The sequence below is a fragment of the Macaca mulatta genome, chromosome 8, assembly GCF_049350105.2.
Source record: "Macaca mulatta isolate MMU2019108-1 chromosome 8, T2T-MMU8v2.0, whole genome shotgun sequence".
In the NCBI taxonomy this organism is placed as follows: Eukaryota; Metazoa; Chordata; class Mammalia; order Primates; family Cercopithecidae; genus Macaca; species Macaca mulatta.
In genome coordinates, this window is record NC_133413.1 from 115,052,081 (window position 1) to 115,065,863 (window position 13,783).

Sequence of the window (13,783 nt, forward strand, 5' to 3'; positions counted from 1 at the left end):
TTTTAGAGGAAAATTGAGGGAAATTATGGGGACTACCCAGCTGTGGTGAAAACTCCTCACTGTCTTCCCATTGGACCCATTGTTTTTGCGAACTGCAACTATTAAAAATGATTTAAAGTCATTTGCCAACTTTACCATGCTGTTAGATTCACTTGAATCTTACCTAGCTCTTAAAAAGGGTACAGGCAGTCAAAGCACGTTCACTCTCAAAATGGTATGAAATATGATGTCTACTATTTAGAAAGTTGAAATCTACTACACCATCAATGTCAATCTTCCCAACATTCCCTATTCTATTTGATCTTATTTTCTATCTTCTAGATTCTGTCTCTTGTATCACTTCTTTTTTTACCTTGTAATTTTTTCCACTAAAGGTAGCTCTGGGGTTTTGCTTGTTTAGTCCTCTCCTTCTAAATATAGAGGAAACCCCTTGAAGTTTTTATCTTTACCCTTTTATTTTTAAAGATGTTTACTATTTATGTTCACTTTTACCTTCTTCCTTTTCAGATTCATCAAGAAAGACAGACATCTGAGATGTACGAATATCCTGTAAGACTGACCCAAATCCTCTTGGCTTGGTGAGCTCATCTCCCAGTTGCCTTATTATCTTAGAGTAGTGAAGAGCTCCAGTGAAGATGAAGGTAAACAGTGAGGTGGTTGTACAGTAGCAACCACAAGCAGACGTTTAGCTAATTAATAAAAGGCAGTGTCTTCAAAGCTTGATGTCAACTTTGGGGACCTGGGTTTAAAAGGGGGTTGTTGTCTGGTTCACTTTGTATTCTCATTTCAGAGGTTGCTTCTTTGTACAATTAACACCAAGGAAATGGAGGGGAAAATATTTTTCTGCAGAAAATGCTCAGGAGACCTCCTAGTAGTTTAGATTATAGGAAAGGAAATGTCTTTAGTGTGACAAAAGCACAAATGGAGCCAGAGATAAGTCACTTTCAAGATGTGCATTTAAGAACTGGAATAATGAGTTACTTTGACTAGAGGCAAAATGGATCATTTTACTAGTTGTCTATCACGTTAGGTAACTCTCTTTGGGTGGGGGGAAGAACTTCTGAGATTCTAATTGGGTAGTTTTCTAAAAAACATGCTATATAAGGTTTTAGTGTTTGGTTTTTATATTTTAAAAATAACTCATCCTTGCTATAAAAAAGTTTAAACAGAAGAATATTGCATTGTTTGGGGTAGGCTAGGCTATGCTGCCTGTGGTAGTCAGCCTCAAGGATGGCCCCTAGGAATCCAGCTCCTGCTATTCATGCCCTTGTGCATTTCCCATCCCCTTGAATGTGGGCTGGATTTAGTGACTTGTTTCTCACTAACAGAATCAGGCAGAAATGATGGGATGTCACTTATAATATTAGGTTATAAAAAGACTGTGGCTTCCATCGTGTTTTCTCTCTCTATGCCCCTCTATCTTTTATCCTCTTGTCTCTCTCTCTGGGGAAGTAAGCTGCCTCATCATGAGCAACCCTACGGAGAGGTCATGGATGTTTTTAGACAACAGCTACCAAGGAGCCGAGACTTACGAACAGCCATGTGGGTAGGCTTAGAAGCAGATTCTCCAGCCCCAGTACAACCTTGAGATGCCTACTGCCTTGGTCAGTACTTTAATGGTAGCCTCATGAGGGTTTCTGAGCCAGAACTCCTCCTGGGTTCCTGACCTGTGAATAATACATATTTGTTGCTTCCAGCTGCTAAGCTTTGTGGGTGGGGGCTGGGGGAGTGATTTGTTATGCTCCAATAGACAACTGCTACATTAATGAACTTCCATTTCTCAGTGCCTTTACACAATAATCCCCTCACACACACACATATGCACACTCACACATTTTTAGTTCAAGTTAGGCATTCCCCTGGGAAGCTATCTTGCATGGGTAACACTGACCCAGGCTGCTTCCTTTTTGTGGTAGGGAGATTGCTTGAAGGACTCACAACTTTAAGTATCCCAGAGATAAAGTGATGTATATCACTTCTGCTTACATGTCATGGGCTGAAACCAGTTATGTGACCCCCACCTAACTGTATGGGAAAATGGAAAATTGCAGAAGTATATGGACAATCAATGAGAATTAAAGGTTTGTGCTACATGTATGGCATAAAAAGGCTCAGACATTTTATACATAACTGTTTGAATTGTGCCCTTTCAGATGCATACACTCATCATATAAACACATAAGCATATGTATATGCATAAATAAGCACAGAGGCATGTAAAATATATATATCTATACACCAGATATATTTTTAGTGTATAAATTAGATATATATTTTTTATATGCCTCTATGCTTATATGATTATATTTAATCTATAAATATGTGATTATATATTATACATATGATATATACACGTGTAAAATAGGATTATGTCTCTACATAGAGATCTATTTCATTCTTGGTAATATCTGCTTGGAATTTTATGGTATGGAATGTACTAGAATTCATTTTGTTGTTCCCTGTTAATGAAGCATAATTTAATCATTTCTGTGGCTACAAAAATGACTTATTAGCCTGATTTTCATCTGATACCTCTCTAACTTGTCCATATGCCATCATGTGCATGTATTGGAACCAGTCCAAAGAGGGAAAAAAGTCTTGTCTCCACCAGCGCTTGCTTTACCCCATTCTTTCTGTCTGCTTAAACCAAGGGCATCATCGTGTTTGCTCCTTTTTTTCAGGGGCAATAAGAGATAAGCAGTAAGGAAGCTATTGAAGAATTAAACTTCACCAGCCATCATTCTGATAAAAATACAAAGGACAGAAGGAAACTAGCATTTAGTAAGTGCAGAGTACTTAGGCACTGTGCTACACATTTGTATATTGATTTCACTAGAACCTCGTGGTATCACTATGAAATCTGTAATTATTATTTAACTCCCACAGTGAAATCTTCTTCATAGGCTTTAAGCACCTCCTTTCCTCCACCCCACCACATATACTCACCGTGTAAAATATATATATATTTGGTAGAAAGCAGAGTTAACCAGGCTGTAATGACTGCTGCTTTTCTTAATAAAGATACTGTAAAGATCGGTGTGCCCTTTCCCGGAAGATACACCATACATATTTAAAAAGGAAAAAGAACATGCAATGTTTGCAAATTTCCTGGGAAGATTCTGTCTGAAAGTGTGCTAGCTTGCTTTCCAATGTTTCTATTAAAGAACAAAACAAATATATATGTGTGTTTGTGTATGTTTGTGTATATGTGTGTATACACATATATACGCATATATACATATATACACACACATATATATACGCGTATATACATATGTGTGTGTGTGTATATATATCCCAAATGAAGAGAGATATGACTGACTGTCTCCATTGGTCTATTGTTTCCACTTGGGAATTCTATAAAAGGGCGAGAACATCCTCTGCCTTTGAAGCAGTTGCCAGTTTATGTCTGTAGTTTCTGAGGGTTGTAGGGAAACTCCTGTGGGTCCTTCTCTCTGACCAAGTAAGCTGTTCCAGTTCAGAGGCATGGGACTGCTGGACAGCAAAATATTTCAACTTTGGCAGAGAGGTGGGAGCAGGGAGAATGATACCTGAATTTTTAATAGCATTTTCATGGATGGGGAATAGAGGGAGAGAAAAATCCCTTCACTGATCTCTGGCTTCTGGAGTTCTGCAACTTCCTTCTGTCTGCAGTTCCAAGAAGTAAGGTGAGGCTCAGTCCATAGATGCAGCCATCTCTAATCCTGGCAGGTACTAAGATAGTATTAGTATTTCAACTTTGCAGATGAATAAACAGAGGCTCAGAAAGATTAAGGACTTTGATACCCAGCTCTGAATAACCATACAGGCCTTCAAGACATGTGCCTTCTTTACCTGTTTGGATTGAAGTAGGAGATCTCTTAAGGCCTCTTAACGTTTAAAATACGTTATTCTAAGCAGAGCTGTAGCCAAATTATAAACATCTAGAAGAACTCTCCTTCAATCATAATACCTTGAACATTTTCTCTGGATAGCCTAAAAATAAATTCTTACTCTACAGCCCTTTAGCTGGTGGAAAGGTTGGAGACCCCTGAAGAGAATACTCTGCTAAAGAATTTGACCTGCTTAAAGTAAAGGAAAATTTTAGCTATAGACAGTTATATTTTACCATGTTCCTACAAATGAACCAGTAGAGGGTGAAGTTTCTATTGGATAGGTACTACAGTGGGACTTGTTTTCTATGTATCTGTGATTCTCGGACATTGTATGGAACCAGGAAAGAGAAACAGAAGCTGCTCTGAAAATCAGTGTTAAATGGAGGTATCCATGCCCAGATAGAAAAGCTATACAAATTAGATTACATTAATGAACAATTTTCCTTTTCTTGGTATTATATATTTCAAAATAGCTAGAAGAGAGAGCTTGAAATGTCCCTAACACATAGAAGTAATACATGCTGGAGGTAACAGATGTCCTAAATACCCTGACTTGATTATTACCTTCTATGCATGTAACAAAGTATCATATATACCCTATAAATGTACACTAATATTATGTATAAATTAAAAAGTCAGGTTTTAAATCGATACATAATATTACAACAGTAATTCCAGCACTTTGAGGGGCTGAAGTGGGAGGATCACTTGAGGCCAACAGTTTAAGACCAGCTTGGGCAACATAGCAAAAACCCATCTCTATAATTTTTTTTTTTTTTTAATTAGCTGGATATGGTGGTGCATGCCTGACTTAAACCTAGGATTTTGAGGCTCCAGTGAGCTATGATCATGCCATTGTATTCCTGCCTGGGCAACAGAGCAAGACCCTATCTCTAAAAAAATTCGCAGTGGCTCATGCCTGTAATCCCAGCACTTTGGGAGGCTGAGACACGTGGGTCACTTGAGGTCAGGAGTTCAAGACCAGCCTGGTCAACAGGGTGAAACCCTGACTCTACTAAATATAAAAAATTATCCAGGCGTGGTGGCACATGCCTGTAATCCCAGGTACTCAGGAGGCTGAGGCAGGAGAATTGCATGATCCTGGGCAGCAGAGATTGCAGTGAGCCGAGATCGGGCCACTGCACTCCAGCCTGGGCGACAGAGCGAGACTCTGTCTCAAAAATAAATAAATAAAATAAAATATACAAATCAGACTGAAGTATTGTAAAAATACCTTTAAAAATGAAGACAAAAATTAGACTGTCCCTTCAAGAATTGTTTATCATTGGGAGATATGTATGTGTGTTCTAATAGTCTACTTATTCAATAAATATTTACTGAGTGCCTACAATGTGTCAAACATTGATGTCGTTGCTGGGAATAAAATAATGAGCAAAAAAAGATATCATGGAGGTTACCATCATGGAGCCTTTTCCTTCCAGAGAAAGAAGAGTGTTCAAAGCAATAATTACCATAAGTAATATGTCAGATGCAAAGGATTACTATGAAGAGAAAGCAGAAAGAGGCAAAAGTGAGTGTGGGGTGGAGGAGGCTTCAATTTTAAGTAGAAGAGTGAGGAGGGGATAGTTTGAGTGCTGAGCCTTTCAGACATCAGAGGAAGGAGTGTTCTAGGTAGGGGATTGCCAGGAAGGACAAGGATGCCAGAGGGGCTGGAGAAGAGTGAAACTGGGGAGAAAAGTGAGAGATGAGGCCAAGTAGGAACAGAGGGGCCGGGCATGTAGTCCTTTAGAGGATGTAATATGGACTGTAGCTTTTATTGAATCAGCGGGGGGAACACTGTAGGGATTCCAGCATAGCAGTGATAAGGTCTGATTTTGTAGTAGAATCATTCTGGCATATATGTTGGAAATGAGCTAGGGAGGCCATTTGGAATTTCTTGCAGTAATCCAGGAGAAAAATGGTAGCTTGGATGAAGTTACAAGGAGGGGGCAAGAAGTGGTTTGATTCTGGATGTATTTGCTGAACAACTGAATGGGATGTGAGAGAAAGGGAGAGTCACAGATGACTTCTACATTTTTGGTCTGTGCAATTGGAAGCCTGGAGTTACTATTGAAGGGTAATCAGGAGTTCAGTTTTAAACATAAGTTTGACATGTCAGCCAGCTATTTCAATGACAAAGCATGAGTCATTTATTGAGGAGAGGTATTTGATAGGAGAGGTCTAGACTGAAGAAAAAAGTTTGGGAATCGTAGACTGGTACTCAAGTCTTGAGATTGATGAGCTTACTTAAAAATGGATGTAGACAGAAAAAAGAGAAGATCTTCTGACTGAGGCTTGGGGCACTCCAAAGTTGAGAGGCTGGGAGATGAGTTAGAACCAGCAATGGCATGGAGAAGAAGTCAGTTGAGATGGGAGTAAAACCAAGGGGTGTGATGTCCTGGGAGCCAAGTAAAGAACCTGTTTTAAGGAGGTGGTGATGAACAGGATCAAGTAATGCTGATAGATCCAGTAAAATCAAGACTGAAAACCTGGCCATTGAATTTGGTAAAGTGGAGGTCCTCGATGGCCATAGCAAGGGGAGTTCAGTGAAATGAGGAGTGGAAATCTAAAGTGGGTTCAAGAGATAATGGCATGGGATGAATAACAGACTTGGAAGAGGACCAGACATTACATTGTGCCCCACCAACCCGTGACACTAAAGGGTACCTGCCTCATAGGCCTTCTCTGCTCAGTGGAGGTCTCGTATAGATCTCCTAGTTTGAACAATTCTGACTTTGAGATTATTTTAGTGAAAGGAAGAGGATGGATTCTAATGTAATTCAGCTCCTCTTTGCAGAGTGGGGTGGAGATTTACACTGGGGAGAACTGAGGAACTTGTCTGTGTAGTCAGCTTGGGCTGCTATAACACAATACTATAATTTGGGTGGCTTCGACAACTAACATTTATTTCCCATTGTTCTGGAAGTCTAAGAGTGCCAGCGTGGTTGGGTTCTTCGAGAGGGCCCTCTTCCTAGTTCACAGATGGCAGCTTTCTTGCTGTATCCTCACATGCAGAGAAAGAGAGAATCTCCCCCATGTCTCTTTTTATAAGGGCACTAATCCCATGAGAGCTCTACCCTCATGAATTATTTGCCAAAGGCCCTTCCAAGTATAATCACACTGGGGGTTAGGTCTTCAACATATGAATTTTTGGAACACACAAATATTCAGTTCATCACAGTGTCTGGGAGAAAATGGAGAGTGGATCTTGAGCAGCAGGGAAAGGTTAGGAGATGGTGCACTCCTATGAGGCAAAAGTAGCGCATGGGGTATTCTGCAATCAGGTTTTAGATTTAATTTGTTTCATTGTAATCTCACTATTTTCAATCCCTCAATAAAGTTTCTTCGCATACAACACACACACACACACACCCTTGTGTTTATGGTACGGTTAGGAATATACAGAGGGGTGGCTCTAAGTATTTTCTGGTTGACTCTATGCTAATAACAGGACATATTAAGGGAAGACTGTGGTATAAGAGTTGCAGGCAGCAACCTACAGAGGAGGGAATGAAATTGAACAGTGAGGGAAAACATGGAAATGCAGCTGTCAAGTAGATGTATAAGCATAAAACAAGTGGATCGCCTCTTAAATATACAGGAGAACAGTGGCAATGTCAAACGAATGCTAGCACTTTGGCACATATGATAGGGGGAGAAGCTATGAGGTGGGGAAGGTACCATTCAGGAAGCTCTGCTTCCCTCCCTCCAGCCTTGATTTTTAGGGCTGGCTGTCACTGACCTATCTTGCCATGGTAGCTCTACTCTATACTTCAGATTGAGCATCCTTAATCCAAAATTCCAAAATCTGAAATGCTCCAGTGAGCATCTCCTTAGAGTGCCATGTCAGTGCTCAAAATGTTTTGAATTTTTTGAACATTTAGATTTGGGCTTGACATGGGTTAGCTGTGTCCCCACCCACAGTCTCATATTGAATTGTAATCCCCATAATCCCCACATGTCAAGGGCAGGACCAGGTAGAGGTAATTGGATCAAGGGAGTGGTTTCACCTGTACTGTTCTCATGATAGTGAGTCTCACGGGATCTGATGGTTTTATAAGTGGCATTTCCCCTGCTTGCACTCTTCTCCTTCCTGCCACCTTATGAAGGTGCCTTGCTTCCCCTTCCACCAGGGTTGTAAGTTTCCTGAGGCCTCCCCAGCCGTACTGAACTGTGAGTCAATTAAACTTCTTTCCTTTGTAAATTACCCAGTCTCAGGCCGTCCTTTATAGTGGTATGAAAATGAACTAATACAGGATTTTCAGATCAGGGGTGCTCAACCTGTATTAGATATTGTTATTCCCACATTACAGGTGAGAAAGTTGAAGCAGAGTAAGATAAAGGGATTTGATCAGGTTCAAGGTTTTTGAATGTGCTAACAGTAGAGCCAGGTTTAGAATTGGCTTACTACTCTCAGTGTAAAGTACTGAGTGCTGTTGATGAAGAAATGAGTAAGATGCAGCTCTTCTCCTTTTCCCCACCTCGGCTTTCCTGTCTCATAGTTTAGGGCAGGGCTTATCAGCCTGGGCACTCTTGACATCAGGGGCTAGTTAATTCTTTTTGGGGGTGGCACCTTGCAGTGTATGATGTTTAGCAGCAACCCTAGCTTCTACTCACTAGAGGCCAGAAGCACCACTTGTGGCAAGCAAAAATGTCTTCAGATATTGCCAAATATCCCCTATGTGGGGAAAACATCTGTGGTTGAGAACAGCAGTTTAGAGTCTCCATTCAGCTTGGACTGAGTTTGAGGCAGTCCCTCTGTCACAGTTTCCCAGCAAAGCTGAATACAGGGGTATCCGGAGGCTCTCGATGCATGCACTCTGTTCTGAGTCTCCTGGGGTCTGTGGGCTGGCCCAATTGTGGCATCTCCTACCCTGGTGGGATCCCTGCACTGTCTCTTCCACAAGGACCTTTCCTTTGCTTGCCCCTGCCTCTAAGGAGGTTCCCTTGTATATATACTTAGCTTTTTACCTCTATTTCCTGTATCCCCTCAAGTGTCCAGAAAAGACAGCAAAGAACAGGTATAAGGTGACTTCTCTGATTCAGTGTCTATAAGCTAAATGCACACCAAGTATATGTGACTGTTACACTGCAGAAGAAAATATTATACACCTGGATTTGATTGGATTTATCTCTGATCAGGATGAGCACGTAGAGAAGCTGATAGATATTTGTTGGTAGGAAAAAAAAATTATCACCAGTCAGTCAAAAAGGATTTAATGAATACCGAATCTAAATTTGCTTAGCATGGTAGCTTTAACCCCAGATGTATCATTTCCATACAGAAATGAGGAGGCATTAATTTGGAATTCTATTTTAAGTATTATATATATTTTTAATCTGTCTGATTTTCCCAGCAACCCCTGGATATGCTTGGATTCCTCCAGAAAGCCTGGCTTGTTGCTTGGATTTTGTGTGTTTCAGTACATTCTATTGGAATGTTTTCTTTCAGACATTTATATCTGCCAAGTCCGTGACATTTCTCTCATGAAGCGTGCCTCCACGAGTCACCAAATGCTTATTGTTAAGCTGTAGCTTAATTTCTGCATTGACTAATTCTGCTTTATGCATAAAAGCCTGCTAGGCTGTGCTCAGGGAGTGGACTCAGGAGTAGCTATTGGGAGGGCAGGGAGAGGTCTGGAAAGAGATTCTCAGACCTTTATCAGTTTGTTTTCCAATTTACATTCATCAGGACAATCTATTCTTAATTCAGGGCATGTTATGATTTAGTGAAAGAACCGCTTCTTACTCCTCCACTTGTGATTTATTAGTAAGTGGTGTCCTGGATGGTGGAAGAAGGCCTGGGATATCATTTGGTTGACAACGTTAAGCTCTTTGGAATCTTCTCCTATATTCTGTTTTCTGAAGTATTTCCTTATGGGAAGGTTTTCCTTATAGTCACCACTTAAATTATGCAGGATGGTTCTTGGTTTTATATATCATTAGAGAGTCATAAGCCTCTGATGTGAGTTTAAATACAGTAGCTCTAGATAATTTTCCCGTGAATGTTCTCATTTGGTCACATGAGGTTTTCAGGAACAGCCACTGTCCCAGCTTTGCCTAACAACCTCCTTCCTGGTCTGCTTGCCACTATACAGACTGATAATATGACCCACTTTCCCAGCCTCTCTTGAAACTAGATATTTCTGTGTGACCTAGGTCAGGCCAATGAGATGATAAAAGAGGTTTACTGGGTTTGGGGAGGTTCTGGGAAAGATTTTTCTTCTCATTGATGAAAAAAGCGTACAAGGATCGTGCTCTGTAACTTCCCTGACTACTCACCTGTTTCTTACTTCTGACTATGGCCATGTGAGATGGCTGACGCTGTGGCAGCCCTCTTGTGACCATGAGGGAAAGGTCTTTCCTCAAGAGAATTGCAGAGATCCCAATTCTGCATCTCTGCCAAGATGTAGAGATCTTGGCATAATAGAAAATCCAACTAAGAGGGGTTTAAATACTAAGAACATTTATTATTATTATTTTTAATGGTAGCTATTGCCAGTGGTGGTTCTATAACCTGCAGCTAAAAGTCGCAATAGCGACTAAAGCTCCATCACCAGCGTTTACACATTTCCTAACAGAGCAAATGCTAAAGGTTCAGGCTTTTGACCTCAGCAGGGTCTTCTTTCTTTATGCCTAACTGTATATATAGTTTTTAAAATTAAAGAAATACTTACAAAGTACTTCTACAACTGAACAAAAATATATATAGATAATAGGATACAAAGAGATATAATTTAATTTTGCTTAATTCTTAAGAATCTTTAAAATTTACCCAATCCAGCAAATAAAACAGTAAAAGCAAAAGAGTAGGTCCTGAGATGCAAGTGTCTATATAACGTTTAAGTCTGAATTAAGGCAAAACAATGAAGAAGCTCTGAAATTCCATACTCTATGATTTAAATAACATAATAACAATTTAATTTTTCCCCCGCCCTTTAACTCTGGAGTCTCCCTTAGATCCTTCTCTACCTTGAAGGCAAGCTGTTAGTACTGTAGAGCTCATTCTCTTATTACCTTCAAAAGAAACAACGTAAACAGGCAGCAGTTCCCCAGCAATCTGAGCCAGGTTCATCCACTTCCCTTTGGTTTTCTACATCAAGGCCAGCAGTATTTGAAGTAAAGCCTCTTCCTAACATTTGGAACATTTTTTAGGGGACTTGGTCTTTTGTTCACAACTCAACTTAATTTAAGGACAAATGTAAAGTTGGTAAAAGGTTCAGACATGTAGATGGCGTTTTGAATATAACTGTTTAAGATACAGGACCTTACAGGATTTGGAAACCAAAATTACATTTAGACTGACAGCTTGTATGCAGCAAGATTCATCTCAATGTAATTTTAAAGAGCTGAGAGCCTAAGCTGCGGGAATCAGCCTTTGAAAGAAAAAGATGAGCTCAATATGCCATGGCTGTGCTACTTGAGCAACTACAAGATGTTCAAATATGCTAACTCTGAGCAGGGTAATGCTCTGTGACATGTTCAGAGGAGGGATTGAATTCCACGAGACAAGAAAGCCAGTGATACAGGCTTTTATGCAAGTTGATTAATAAACTTCTCAAAGGATTATACCACAATCAACTGCTTTCTCTGTAATAATGTACAAAAGGAGGTGAAAAACTTCTCAACTAACAGCTGGTAGCAGAATTCATTGCAGAGAGGGAGCTAGCTCTGATAGGCAAAGCCTTCTAGGATGTCTCTCGGGGAAGATGGTGAGACTCCAAGGCTTGGGTGTCGACTGGTCTTGCAGATGCCCAGAAGAAAATGGCAAACTGCTCAGCATAAGAGGTATTTTAGGCTGGGTGCGGTGGCTGACGCCTGTAATCCCAGCACTTTGGGAGGTGGAGGCAGGTGGATCACCAGGTCAACAGATTGAGACCATCCTGGCCAACATGGAGAAACCCCATGTCTATGAAAAATATAAAAATTAGCTGGGAATGGTGGCATGCGCCTGTAGTCCCAGCTTCTCCAGAGGCTGAGGCAGGAGAATTGCTTGAACCTGGGAGGCGGAGGTTGCAGTGAGCCGAGATCGTGCTACTGCACTCCAGCCTGGTGACAGAATGAGACTCCGTCTCAAAAAAGAAAAAAAAGAAAAAGCATTTTATTTTTGGTCGTGTTGAAGGAGGGTGTGAAAGGAGAACTAGAAGTGGAGGACAGGTATAAAGACATGGTATGTTTGTTGGGTTCGGAGAGGTCTACAGAGCAAGAGATAGTCCATGAAGCATTTGGGTGGTGCAGGGGCCGAGGACTTCCAAGCACACAAATGTCTTGTTCAGTTTGAAGTTCTTTGCCATATGAACTCTTCTTTGGTCTCCTTTCAAATCTCCAATATGATCTGATAAACATAAAAATTGCCTTTCGTGAGTGGATTTTTTTGTGGAATTTGAGGAAGGGACTGCATCTTACATCTGGACCTAGGTGTTGCAGGCCAAGATAGCACCCATGGGGTGCCAAGGTGTTTTGTAGAGAAGAGATGGGAGCCAGAGGTAAGCAGAACTTAAAGGCACTCTTCTCCCCCAGCCCCTTTTCAATGCTTGGAAAATCTAGGGGAGGATTTGAAGATTTGAGTAACACCACCTTGTTACTTGCAATATGACTAGTGAGGTCTGTGCTGGGCACGAAATTGGGCATCTTCACCTGGACTCTTCCGTGTGTCTGTGGCTGGGCTGGACACTCTGTTTACTTCTCCTGGAGCACCCTCCACCCTTTTCTGTCCTCTGTGGACCAGGCTTCTGGTGGTTTTTGGCTCATGGAGGGGCGGGTGGGGGGTCCTATGTGGAGCTTTAGCAGGAGTTTAGAAGGAGGAAGAAAGAAGAAGGAGTTTAGAGGAAGAAGAAGTTTCTATTTCCTCTAACTTATTTGCCGTGAGGTCCTTTTGGTTAAATATGGCCTTATCTGCAGATCAATGCTTCCTTTAAGGGGACTGTCTTTCCTTTCAGGTTTTATTAACCATCCCCCTTCCTTCCTACCTCAGCCCCAAGTAGGGTGATCAATTATCTTGGTTTGTTGGAACTAAGGTTATTCCCAGGACCTCGGACTTTGAGTTTTAAAACTGGGAAGTTAGCCAGGTGTAGTGGCTCACATCTATAATCCCAGCACTTTGGGAGGCTGAGGTGGGAGGATTGCTTCAGATCAGTAGTTCAAGACCTGCCTGGGCAAAAGAGTGAGACCCCCATCTCTACAAATTTTTTTCTTTTTAATAATAATCTGGTCATGGTGGCATGTGCCTATAGTTCCAGCTACTCAGGAGGCTGAGGTGGGAGGATCACTTGAGCCTAGGAGTCCGAGGCTACAGTGAGCTACGATTGTGCTGCTGCACTCCAGCCTCAGCGATAGAGTGAGACCCTGTCTCTAAAAGATGTGAATAAATAAATTAATTAATTAACTGGAAGTCCCAGGCAAACTGGGATAAGTTGGTCATCCTAGCCCTAGGAGGGTTAACAGCTCCACTTCAGTTATCGAATGATCTCTTCTCTTTCCCCTGTACCTCAGCCCTACTTTGGTAAATAGTGCTCTTGCAAAAACAAACACACCCTCCTGGAATTATCATATTCAGATATGCTTACTCTTTCCTGCTGGGACTTTGCATGATGCTGTGAGTATCCATGAATATCCATGCCCATTTCCTCTCTGGACTTTCGTGTGGCCAAATAAGAGGGCTACACCAGAACATTCCCTGCATTTTCCCAGCTCCAGCATCAGACTAACATCTGACAATACCTGACTAAAGTGGTTGAAAAGAAAATCGTGATCTTTAGCTCTTAAAAATATTAAACTATCTACTTTTATCCTATTGTAATCTTCTAGGAATTCTGCCCAAACAATTCATGAAAGGTATTTTATTTCCACCTCTTGGCTGCACCTGGGGGAGGCTGAGATGCAGGTCAAGTGGTCCTGGCCCTGGAGAG

At 41.2% G+C, this 13,783-nt stretch overlaps 1 long non-coding RNA gene across 1 annotated transcript in view; it reads left to right on the forward strand.

Annotated features, from left to right (window-relative positions):
* The first annotated feature begins 308 nt into the window (after positions 1 to 308).
* Positions 309 to 13,783, forward strand: part of LOC144330544 (uncharacterized) — a 252,050-nt gene continuing 238,575 nt past the window's right edge. The window contains exon 1 of the long non-coding RNA XR_013396842.1: positions 309 to 578. This is a non-coding gene — a long non-coding RNA (uncharacterized LOC144330544). The remainder of the gene's footprint in view (positions 579 to 13,783) is intronic.